The 13126-nt window shown below is 35.9% G+C and overlaps 1 protein-coding gene across 1 annotated transcript in view; it reads right to left on the bottom strand.

Moving 5' to 3' along the window:
- LOC132095918 (structural maintenance of chromosomes protein 6-like) overlaps positions 1–13126 on the bottom strand; it is a 121439-nt gene that overhangs the window by 63824 nt on the left and 44489 nt on the right. The window lies entirely within an intron of this gene.

Below are 13126 nucleotides of genomic sequence, written 5' to 3'. Positions count from 1 at the left end.
TTGTAATTTAAGACTGCCATGGTTTAATTTTTTCTACATAAAATGAGCATGTCTAAGTAGGGTTGGGTTTCGTTATTCTTAATAATAAATATTTATTTATTTGGGGGGGGGGCAAATACTTGTAGAATAAATATTTATTCCTTTTATTCTTGCCAATTTTAAGGAATAACCAATAAAATGGCTAAAGTGAAAGGAGTCTCTTCAAATAAAAATTGTGTTGATTACATTACTCCAGTAGGTGGCAAAAATCGACTGTTATTTTTTTCCATTTAATCAATTATTCAAGAAGACTCAAGAGATTCATTTAAAAAAAAAAAGTGACTCCATTAATTAAACAGGAATTTATGAATGAGACTGAATTAATTTTAAGCGTGTTTGAATTAATGATTCAAATTAGTATTTTTTTTTAAATAGACTGGAACATGTTATTCTGTGTAGTTGTCTGATATATGTAATCGTGATCTCCATTTTAAACAAAACAAAAACGATTTTAAAACAAATAGATTCTCAGTTTATTATGAATTTGGGGCCGTACACATATCGCGTCTAAAAATGCGTTCTCCTTTTCACAAGTGCTTGCGCTCCCGTGGCGTCTGTCATTGCTATGCAACCATGAACTGCGCTCTCCACAATGACGAGGAAGTATCAGCTATGATCAGCTGTTCAGCTGAGCTTTCGATGTTGTCATGGAAAGGTCGATTGTTTTTATCACATGACCTGCGTTTGCTTGCGGCACTCTGAAAAGTTGAGATGTTTTTTTATCTCACCACGCCACGGCATAAGCGCGTGCCCGGACAAACATGCTTCTTTTATGAGCACACGTCCAAACCACAGCCAGGTGGTCGCTGAATAAATCTCCTACAAATATCACGGAATCACGGAACAACATCGGCAACTCTGCATTATTTAATCCTATGACCAGTGTTCGTAACAGCTTCCATTACTTAATTACTTCCATTACTTAGATAAAAAAAAAAAAAATCTATGCCCACCACTAATGGCAATATTTCAGCTAAATCAAACAGTTTAACAATGCTTTCAAAACTTACCAGAGCAGGCTTCCAGCACTCTGCTAGTGGGGGAAGGGCAGTGTGAACTGCAGCGTCTCCAGCAACACAGAGCTGCCTGTGGACGTCTGTGTGTAAATAATGCCGGGAAAAAACTATCGGCGATAGCAGCAGCCACATATCGGCCGATGCCGATACACGTAAAATCCTCAAAAATCCCTACCAGTGAGTGTTGCAGGTGTCCCTCATTCTCATTAACTCCACCTCCCTCTACACCCACCCCTCTCGTCAAATTCTTGTCTACTCCTTGCTATGTCTGTTTTTTTTTCTGTTCATCTGGACATTATTAAAAGATGTTTGCAATCTCCCTCATCTCCTTTGCTCCGTGCTCCTCACAGTAGCACAACCCATGAAAAAATTCCAGACCTGCACAAAAAAGTAAGTGGCGCTCCTTCTCCACATTTTATATCTGTTTTTCCTTATGTTTGTTCCACGGCTATGGAAGGAGCCGCTCGGTTTGCCGCCCTAGCTAACCTGGATCCCCCGTTTGTGGAGTATGCGTGGGTGTTCTGCGGGATCGTCACGAGTACAAAGTTAGATGATGCTACAGTAGGTGGACAACCAAAATGCCTATCACCGCCGAATGTACCGCCACCACAGGGCCACGGAGTTAACTGCAAGTTAGTCGAGTGTTATAGTTAATCACGAAACTACCCCCAGATGGCGCAAAGGGACTGGTTACAAACTGACTGAATGAAGTCAGTGCTTAATTTGTGCACCTCATTTTGGCGGATCCCCCTCCTCCAGGGGCAGTGTTTTTGTATGGCAGAGTAGAGCTTTTAAATGATAAAAGTACTTGTGCTGTAAAAATTATTAAGACTGTGTCTGTTCCCCGAATAGTGAGGTCAAAATATAATGTAGGATCTAGAAAAAATCTTATCGTAATTAAACCAGAAAAATGTAAAGTAAATGAACAAAAACAATTTTTAAAGTTTGGGCTCATAAATATTAGATCACTCACACCCAAAGCAGTTATTGTAAATGAAATGATCACAGAAAATAGTTTTGATGTACTCTGCTTGACTGAAACCTGGCTAAAACCAAATGATTATTTTGGTCTAAATGAGTCTACTCCACCAAACTACTGTTATAAGCATGAGCCCCATCAGACTGGTCGTGGAGGAGGTGTTGCAACAATATATAGTGATATTCTCAATGTTACCCAGAAAACAGGATACAGGTTTAACTCTTTTGAAATACTTCTGCTAAATGTTACACTGTCAGACATGCAAAAGAAATCTAATGTATCTCTTGCTCTGGCTACTGTGTATAGACCACCAGGGCCGTATACAGAATTCCTAAAAGAATTTGCAGATTTCCTCTCAGACCTTCTAGTTACAGTTGATAAGGCGCTAATCATGGGAGATTTTAATATTCACGTTGATAATGCAAATGATACATTAGGACTTGCGTTTACTGACCTAATATACTCCTTTGGAGTCAAGCAAAATGTCACCGGGCCCACTCATCGTTTTAATCATACACTAGATCTAATTATATCGCATGGAATCGATCTTACTGCTATAGATATTGTACCCCAATGTGATGATATTACAGACCATTTCCTTGTATCGTGCATGCTGCGTGTAACTGATATTAACTATATGTCTCAGCGTTACCGTCTGGGCAGAACTATTGTTCCAGCCACCAAAGACAGATTCGCAAATAACCTGCCTGATCTATCTCAACTGCTATTTGTACCCAAAAATACACATGAATTAGACGAAATTACTGACAACATGGGCACTATTTTCTCTAATACATTAGAAGCTGTTGCGCCCATCAAATTGAAAAAGGTTAGAGAAAAACGTACTGTGCCATGGTATAACAGTAATACTCACTCTCTCAAGAAAGTAACTCGTAGTCTTGAACGCAAATGGAGAAAAACTAACTTGGAAGTTTTTAAAATTGCATGGAAAAACAGTATGTCCAGGTATAGACAGGCTCTAAAAACTGCTAGGGCAGAGCATATCCACAAACTCATTGAAAATAACCAAAACAATCCAAGGTTTTTATTTAGCACAGTGGCTAAATTAACAAATTACCAGACGCCACCTGATTCAAATATTCCACCAACGTTAAATAGTAATGACTTTATGAATTTCTTCACTGATAAAATAGATAACATTAGAAATACAATAGCGAATGTAGATTCTACAGCGTCTAACACTTCAGTTTCATCCATCGCACCCAAAGATAAACTGCAGTGCTTTACAAATATAGGACAGGCAGAGCTAAATAAACTTATCACTGTATCTAAACCAACAACATGTTTATTAGATCCTGTACCCACTAAATTACTAAAAGAGCTGTTACCTGTAGCCGAAGAACCGCTTCTCAATATCATTAACTCGTCGTTATCTTTAGGTCACGTCCCAAAACCATTCAAGCTGGCGGTTATCAAGCCTCTTATTAAGAAACCAAAACTAGATCCTAGTGTACTGGCAAATTATAGGCCTATTTCAAATCTTCCATTTATGTCTAAAATTTTAGAAAAAGTTGTGTCTGCTCAATTGAGCACCTTCCTGCATAAAAATGATCTGTATGAAGAATTTCAGTCAGGTTTTAGGCCCCACCATAGCACAGAAACTGCACTTGTTAAAATTACAAATGACCTGCTTCTTGCGTCAGATCAAGGCTGCATCTCATTTCTAGTCTTACTTGATCTTAGTGCTGCGTTCGACACCATAGATCATGACATACTCATAGATCGATTACAAAACTATACAGGTATTCAAGGGCAGGCTCTAAGATGGTTTAGATCCTACCTGTCCGATCGCTACCATTTTGTTTACTTAAATGGGGTGTCATCTCATTTATCATCAGTAAAATATGGAGTGCCACAAGGATCCGTCCTAGGTCCCCTTCTATTTTCAATATACATGTTGCCCCTTGGTAATATTATTAGAAAATACGGAATTAGCTTCCACTGTTATGCTGATGATACTCAGCTATATATTTCAACGAGACCAGATGAAACTTCCCAATTATCTAAGCTAACAGAGTGTGTTAAAAATGTAAAAGATTGGATGACAAATAATTTTCTCCAATTAAATTCGGATAAGACAGAGATATTAATTATTGGACCAAAAAACACCACACAGAATCTTGTTGATTACAATCTGCAACTAGACGGATGTACTGTTACTTCCTCTACAGTCAGAAATCTAGGTGTTATATTGGACAGCAATTTGTCTTTTGAAAATCATATTTCCAATGTTACAAAAACCGCATTCTTCCATCTTAGAAACATTGCCAAGCTACGAAACATGTTATCTGTTTCTGATGCAGAAAAGCTAGTTCATGCTTTCATGACCTCTAGACTGGACTATTGTAATGGACTTCTAGGTGGTTGTCCTGCTTCGTCAATAAACAAGCTACAGGTAGTCCAAAATGCAGCAGCTAGAGTCCTTACAAAGAAAATATGATCATATTACCCCAATTTTACAGTCTCTGCACTGGCTACCTATTAAGTTCCGTATCAGTTACAAATTATCATTACTTACCTATAAGGCCCTAAATGGTTTAGCTCCTGCGTACCTAACTAGCCTTCTACCACGCTACAACCCATCACGCACCCTAAGGTCACAAAACGCTGGACTTTTGGTAGTTCCTAGGATAGCAAAGTCCACTAAAGGAGGTAGAGCTTTTTCACATTTGGCTCCCAAACTCTGGAATAGCCTTCCTGATAATGTTCGGGGTTCAGACACACTCTCACTGTTTAAATCTAGATTAAAAACGCACCTCTTTCGCCAAGCATTCGAATAATGTATCTCTTAAATTGTGAGTGTAGTTGCATCTGCATTTTTATTCTTTAGCTTGGGTTAAACTAATTTTACTTTGTTGGATCAGCAGCTATGCTAATGATGTCTCTATTTTGTTTCTATGTTTTGCCACGGGATTTACATCCCGTGGTAACTAGGATTTACACAAGCTCCAGTCTGGATCCAGAACACCTGAGAAGAGATGATGCTGACCCTCAGAGGACCCCAGATGATGCTAACCTTGAATCAACAAACAGAACTAACAATTATTGCTACATGTGTGACTGCATCCTATAATTACTATTAATTAATAATATTGATAGTTCATCATCTAGCTGACTACGTCTTGTATTATTATTATTATTATTTTTATTTTTCTAAAATCCTGTCAAACGTGCACAAACTACTAGCTACTACTAAATATTGTAGAAACATAATTTTCTGTAAAGTTGCTTTGTAACGATTTGTATTGTAAAAAGCGCTATACAAATAAACTTGAATTGAATTGAATTGAATTGAATAGAGCCCTGCATTTCTGCCCGAGCCAGACTTTTTTACACCCTTGAACCAGGCTTCGGGCCAATTTTCACATCACAGTTCAGACGCAGGTTGGGACTGGTTTAGGCTTCTCCTTATTTTTATATTTTAGACAAAAATAATAATAATTGCCATGCTGGTGAAAACAACAAGACCGTGTTACCCAAGCGACAACCTCCCGATTTCTCTTGTGATGCCAACAAGGAAGTGACTAAAACTGTAATTCATCGACTGGCCGCTTGAGGCTGGTTGCAAAAAGGAATTAGTCCCATAGACTCCCCATGTTAAAATGCCCAAATTTACAGCAGAAAAAAACATTTACAACCTGGTTCAAAAAATTATTTTAGTCTATATAGCTAATTTTGCCCTTCATGACAACTGTGAGGGGGGTGAATTTTTTTATAACTCATCCGTTTAAATTGAATTAAGCCTTAAAATTCTGCATAATTAAGGGCGTGGTCACTTGAGTGACAGGTGGATTGCCGCTGCTGACACTGCCATCGAGCTAGGTGGGCGTGGCTTCAGCAACCAGTTCCCATTTTTTGCCCATTTTAGATTGTCCGGGAGAGTCGTGCGGTGACACGCTGCCAAGATGGCGACGGCCCGCTCTGCACACTTTGATCTTAAAAAATATTCTTCAGGAGTCTACGGGTGACGTCACGGTAGTATAAGTTGTTTAGGGAGAAGTGGGGAAAAAAGAAGGGCTCGGGCGGGTAATTCTGATAAGATGTCGAACACGGGCCTGTGCAGGGCTCTATGGCAGAGAATAGCAGCTGCCATACCCTAATCAAATCAGATGTGCCGTAAAAAAAACTATCCAGACTTCATAACTCTATTATATTCTATAATAATTTTTTTAAATCAGAGGGTTTTACAAATATTGAACCGATTATAAGTAAAAGCTTCTCAGTAAAACTTTGTAACGCCACTGGATCCTCGAACTCTCAGAGTACCTAGTTACTTCACCAGTCTCCACTCAGATTGACACGTCGCACACAGCCTGGAGGAGACAGATCTCCGCTTAAAGGAAAGACAAATAATTGTTTGAATAGTACAGCATTTCTTTACTCAAACACTATGTCTGTAAAGGCTAATGTTTTTTGTGTGTTTGAAGACCGGATAAGTAGGTTTTTTGCCGTCTAGCCAATATACTTTTGTACGTTTTAAATATCCTGTGCATAAGTGCTTAATCATTTATACCATGAGATTTTGGCCAAGTGAATTAAACAACAAGAAAAACTAAGCGCCTATAGCAACACTAAACATTAAATAATATGTAAAAGTTAATGAAAGCGTATAATGCGCTGCACTTGCCTCAGATGCGGACGCTCTGTTGACAGACAAAACACAGCTCTCCTCATTCGATGGTAAAAACCTTGTCAACTCCATTTGAGCTTATTTTTCATATAGCATAATGTTAAGTGCAAGTGTCGACGCAGTTTTGTTTAATTATTGACTCCCCCCACCCCTGTATTTTAGTAGGGTATGCCACAAAACTGTTTTATTTGTCAACAACCATCAGACATCATATTGTGTGTATTTGGTTGCTTAAACTCAACAAACTATGATAAATAACTTTTATAATACTCGCGAGACGGCTTTATACAGACAAACTTTGGATGTGACTGTGAGGGCACAAAATACAGCCTCTGGAGCTTGCAAGTACCAAATGTAGGCCTGACACGATAACAAATTTTGCTGAGTGATAAATTGTCCAAGAAATTATTGTGATAAATGATAATATCGTCGTTCTAAAACCAGTTTCAACTAACATAATGATCATGGCATAAAACACAGGTACACCTTTTCAAAGATCAATAAACTTTTATTGTATTTTATGGCAGATTCAGAGCAAGAAATACCAACATGTTGACTTTGTGTGGCTTAAAATGAATTAATGTTGTATGTTATATTATGTGTACAGTAAGTAGACATTCAAAAGGCCCTTTTCACCGCCGCGGCGTTTGTAAAGTGCATTTGCAGCTTTTGATCGCTGAGTGGCGCTTTAACCACAAGTTATCAAACAAGCTCATCAAAGCACATTTTTGCAAATAGACGTCAGTTTTGCCTCGCTGATGTGTTACATTTGACTGCTTCAGTCACGGAAAATGAAAGAAAAACACTATAGTTTAAATATTTAATATATTTAATATTCACAAATGAAAGTTTGGTATTTATGAAGTTATGTGCATTTCTTAGAATGAATTCAAGCAGGATAAATGTCAAGCCTGTGCCTGAGCCTGTGCTTATATTTTCTAAGCTACATGGTATTAAACCATATTTTAGATTTGACACATTTAAAAGGTGTACAGTATTATTTATATTATATTAATTATGTGTTATATTATTCAAAAGAAATTGTGGTTTACTTTGCATCGGAGCATTAAAAGTGGTAGCAAAATGTCAATATTTTCATATATTATGCCTATATTTTAATTTATATTTTAAATATAAATATATTTTTTCCTTTAATAAAACAACATGCATTTTTGTTATTCGTTACCTGTCCTTTATTTTGACATAACTTATTGGGAAAAAGACTTTTGTCTGTAAACTGATTAAGAAATTTTTGCATGTTTAAACGTGAAGCACTGTATAATTTCATTCCCATTATTTAGGCCTAATTAGCCTAAAACGAATAAATTAAACCTGCACGATTAAATCTTTGAAACTGAATGGACGGATTAAAAAAACGTCCTCATGATTAAACTCAAGTTCTCTCATTATAATCAACAAAATACACAAGATGTAAAAAAGAGCTTTAGTAATTGACAACTTTAGTGATTTTAAAGGGAGCCTTATTTACTTGCTTTAATAAATTTGGGCAATAGCATACGGCCTAAAAAAAAGATTGATTGATTTATGATTTAAACTGACTTTTAAATCAATATTCAAATGTAGGGCTGGGTTTCGATTCAAATTTCAAGAATCGATTCGATTCCGATTCTCAAGATCTTGAATCGATTATCATTATTCGATTCGATCTGATCCGATCTTCGAGATTTAGATAAGCGTTTTTGAAAAAAGCTTTTTTTTCCAGCTGTTACCTGAATTACAGGACTGTAGTTATGCAACATATTGTTACTATTATTATAGACATTCAACTGCAAATTAATGGAGTATTGATGGTTGTAAAGAACAATCCCCCTTCCAGAGTGTTGATACAACTGCTTTCACAAACTTGCACTGGTGTAGACGACAGAGGACGCAGAGGTATATCAGCAGCAGTAGACCAATTATTTAGACGTGAAACTGATGTATAATTAAAAATGTCATTAAGAATTAACATTAAGATGCAAATGCACCTTTATTTCTTTTATTTTAATGATCAACATTTAGAACACATTTGGTTACTGGCTTCACAGTAAACAGACAACATTACACAGAATGTAAATAAAATTTGAACTTACAAAACCTTTAGAAAACACAACGGTGTCACAGTTTTGTGTAAAACCTTCAAGTACTCCAGGTATAAGACATTAAATTGCTTTTAATGTGTATTTGTGTAAACTGGTCATTTTAACCTAAAATAGTAGATAAAAATGAATAAAAACTGGAAAAGGCCTTGCCTATTAAAGTGAAAATAAAAATAAACTGGAAATTAAACTTGTCTTAACCCAGAGTGTGAACTGCCATCACTCAGGAATGGAAAGATTCTTCTGCAGGAACAGTAGCTCATTGACATGCCCAGGTGTAAGGCAACTTCTTTTGGCAGTAATGATATCACCTGCAGTCGAAAAAAACCCTCTCGGATGTGACGCTGGCTCCTGGGACAGATACTCCTTTTCATTCTCCCGCCACCAGATGAGAGGATTGTCCTGCAGTCCCGCATGTCCTTCCACCTCGCACGAATGCGTGAATACAATGACGCGGCAAATTAAAATTCACGGGGAAAATGTAGGCCTATTATTTAATCGATCCTCTGAGTTAAGGATCGATCTTTAGAAATTAATATGAAAATCGATTCAGAATTGGTGAATCGATTTTTTCAACACAGCCCTATTCAAATGACGAAGAAATTTTACAAAACAAGTTTTAATATAGTTCTTTATCATTCATTTAGCAGTCAAATTTATAACTGCAACAAGATGATAAAAAAAACAGTAATGTTTTACCTTAATGCTGGAAAGACCTTTATTTTTATTTATTTATTTATTTAATACTAGCCCATCATGCATCTAACCATCCACTCAGCTTTAAGAGCTGTTAAGATTAAAACTGGCAGCTCAGCAGTGAGTCAGTGTCATGGACGGAGGACCCGTTAATATATTTTCTAGCCTATATTTCCATCTCGTTATGCCGCTGGTTTAGTGTTTTTTTTTTTCTTATAGAACTTATTTGTAAATAGAGCAGTCACTGTCTTTGTCTACACCGGACGCGAGAGTTGTCATCTGTGCCCCGCTGTGCTAAAATTCTGTCTAAACTTGATGACATCACATTATAATGCCATATCATCTGAACGCAGTGTCAGTACATTTCGTCATAAACACAACGAGCATCAGTTCCCTGATGAGGATGGTGTCCAGTGTATCCATCACTGGGTTCTGTTGTCTTTTGTTGGATCGCTCCACTTGTGTCCGGTGTAGACCTGGCGTGCGTTTTTTTTTTTAATGTTACAGCCCTGCTTGTTTTAATGTTTTATTAAATATCTCTATTGACTGCGTGGTCATATTACCGTATTATTTACTGCCATGCGACCTACAAAAGTAAAGCTTGGCGAGTTGATCAACGAGCATTGCTGCAGGTTGATTTTTGGCGGATGTGCTGTGCTTGTGCTGCCGTGGTCATATTTATTTCTTCGGTTGAAACAACTCTCTCAATGGCAGCATAGTCTTTGAGCAGCAACAACTTCCCCTCCGCACGCAGTGATACCAGAAACACGCTCCGCCTTCACTCCGTGGATAAAATATTTCAGTATGTTTGAAATGTTATGTTCATAACGTAGCCTATAAAAAAAAATAACAGGACAGTTTCAAAGTGTCTTAGGCTATTGTGTGTAAACTTTTTTCCCTATCACATGCCAAACTAATAACACTGTAAGCATTACATCTTTGGTGATTTCTGCTGTGAAAATTTTATTTGTGATGAAAATAACAGTACATTTTTGTCAGTTATTTTATCTAAACAGATCAATTAACTTCTTCAAGTTTTCAAAATCAGATAGCATACTGATAATGTAGTAGCACTGTAAGATTCATCATGCTTTAACCCGAAAATAATCAGTAAAAGAAACAGACAAACTCTTATAGCCTGTAACATCCCGCTCGACTATTGCAGTCATTGTAACTGTCCGATCAAGCTATTGCTAAATATGTTTAACATGAACTCTTGCTGAATGTGCAGTTATATTGCGGGCTGTTGGCATGAATTGTACTCGTGATGGAGTGCTCTTGGAGCGAGTGAAAACCACGACGCTCATATTCAAGTGTTTGTGCAAAAATTATTAATGTACATTAATGACAGGGAGGCACCATCTCATCACTTAAATGTTTCCTGATAATGAATTTATAATTATAATTAACTTAATTAACATAATATGGTGGTGTCTCACATACATTAAATATATCTACAGAAAGCTTGAAATGTTTTTTAAACGAAAACGAATTGTGTAATCTGTGAATGTTGCATTTCTCTCATCAGAGAGAGCCAGCACTGTGAATTTCATCTTGCAGCTGACAAGAAAACATTTGTTTATTAATAAATAATTACAATGTCTAATTTTTCACAATTACTAGGCTACTTCTGCAAGTGCTTTGTTGCAAACTTAATGCATGTGCTTGAGCGCAGAATATATTAAGATTTGATTATGTAAATTTAATATAAACCTCTGATTAGTTGAATATAACAAACGAACGACTAGAACAAAAAAAATCTTACGTGGGGGCAGACCATTTTTTAGTCTATAACCAAAACAACAGTCCTATATAAACCAGTTCAGCAAGTTAAAGCCTCATAAGACACTGTCCATATGAAAGAGCAAGAGATTCACACCTTTATCTCGACCCCCACAAGCCATACATAACTACCCCCAAAAACCCAGCCCCCTCCAGCTGAACAGAATTCGGTCTGTTTTTTGGCTCTGAGGAACGGTGTGTTACTGGGCTGAAACATGCCTGCACTCAGCACTACTACTCTTTGTATTCATTATTTTCTCGCAGCCCATATTATTATTTTCACAAGACCATAATGATAATAACAAATGATCAATTGATAATGAATCATTATTTTACAAAAATCATTGTTATTTGTGAACAAACCGTTTGCAGAAGGCTTTAAGACCAAGCGGAATCCTCTGTTCCCCCCTCACAGCACATGGGACTCGCGCTCAGTGATGTAGCTTCACTGTCTGCGGTTGACTTTACTGAATCAGATTAAGACGAATACAACTTATTGATCATAAGACCAACATTTAGCAAGGCAGGAAAACATTAATTTTAAATGAAGGAAGATGTTTTTCATTGAGCTAATGCTGTTAGAAAGAGAGAGAGAGAGAGAGAGAGAGAGAGAGAGAGAAACTCGTCTAGGGCTATTCTTAAACTTGGAGCTCATTATATTGAAGTACAAATCCAAACACCAGAAACGTTATGCCTTTTATGAATAATGAAATGTTATGAAAAGTATGCATTTTATTTATTCACATGCTGTATGGTTGAAATGATATTTTAGTTCACAACTTTAAGTGCAGTTGTTTAAAAAAATGCTTTATTGGCTAATGTTTCATAAACCTTCAGTTGTTATGCTCTAAAATACATGCCATTAGTAATTTCACAGTATTTTCACCTCCTAAATCACTAACCTTTAAAGTCACAATTCTATAATGGTCAAAATTACTCAGGCCAATGATATTTTTTAATGACATTATTTTATTATTATTTTTATTTTTATTTTTTTTGAACAATTGTAACCTACATAATATTGAATAATGTTTATACTAGTATTTTCTACAAGAATAAACATGATAACATATTATTAATTAATAAAAATAATTTAAGCAATTAAAACCTTTTTTTTTAACTTGAATTTAAATACTATTAAACTAACTTTAAATTCTCAAGGAGTTTATAAGTAAAAAATGGTAAAATGTCACAGTGCATGTTAAATAGCCTAAATGAACTTGTGTTAACAATATAATTAGAACTAACAATATAATTAATTTTTTTTAAATGAACAATTCCTGTATAAAATGGGACAACAACCTTTATATTAGTGTTTTCACGGTACCAAAATTTCAGTATTCGGTACCGATACCAGTGAAAATCCACGGTTCTCGGTACCAATTTCGGTACCAAAGCAAAACACAAAAATATGCCAATTAAAAAAAATTACTTTTTAGCACTAAAAATAAAACCAATGCCATTCTTTATACTTATTTACAATTGTGTTTAAAGTTTTTCTACAAGTTATATAATTATGAAAAACAGTAAACAAGTTTCACCCAAATTTAATTTGTCTTTTAATTTATGAAATTTAAACATTTTATTTTTGGTAAATAAAGGGGATTTGCTATTAAAATGAAAACATGGAAGAAATATTGTGATTTATTTCTTTAAAAACTAAAGTTTTATACATTTTTTCAACAGTAGTAGCAGTATCACATACATTTTACTAAATAATAGTAATATTTCTAGCACAATGCCTTTATGTAAAAGTTAACTTTTAGGCCTAATGAATGCATATTTGTCATTTTAACTGAACTTAAGACTGGTGGTGATGCTTAAGATATTTTTGGTCATTGAGGGTTTCTGTAAAAAAAATAGT

Source organism: Carassius carassius, chromosome 20, assembly GCF_963082965.1.
Source record: "Carassius carassius chromosome 20, fCarCar2.1, whole genome shotgun sequence".
NCBI classification, from domain to species: domain Eukaryota; kingdom Metazoa; phylum Chordata; class Actinopteri; order Cypriniformes; family Cyprinidae; genus Carassius; species Carassius carassius.
Note: the sequence above shows the minus strand (reverse complement) of the source record. Positions and strands in the feature narration are given on the sequence as shown.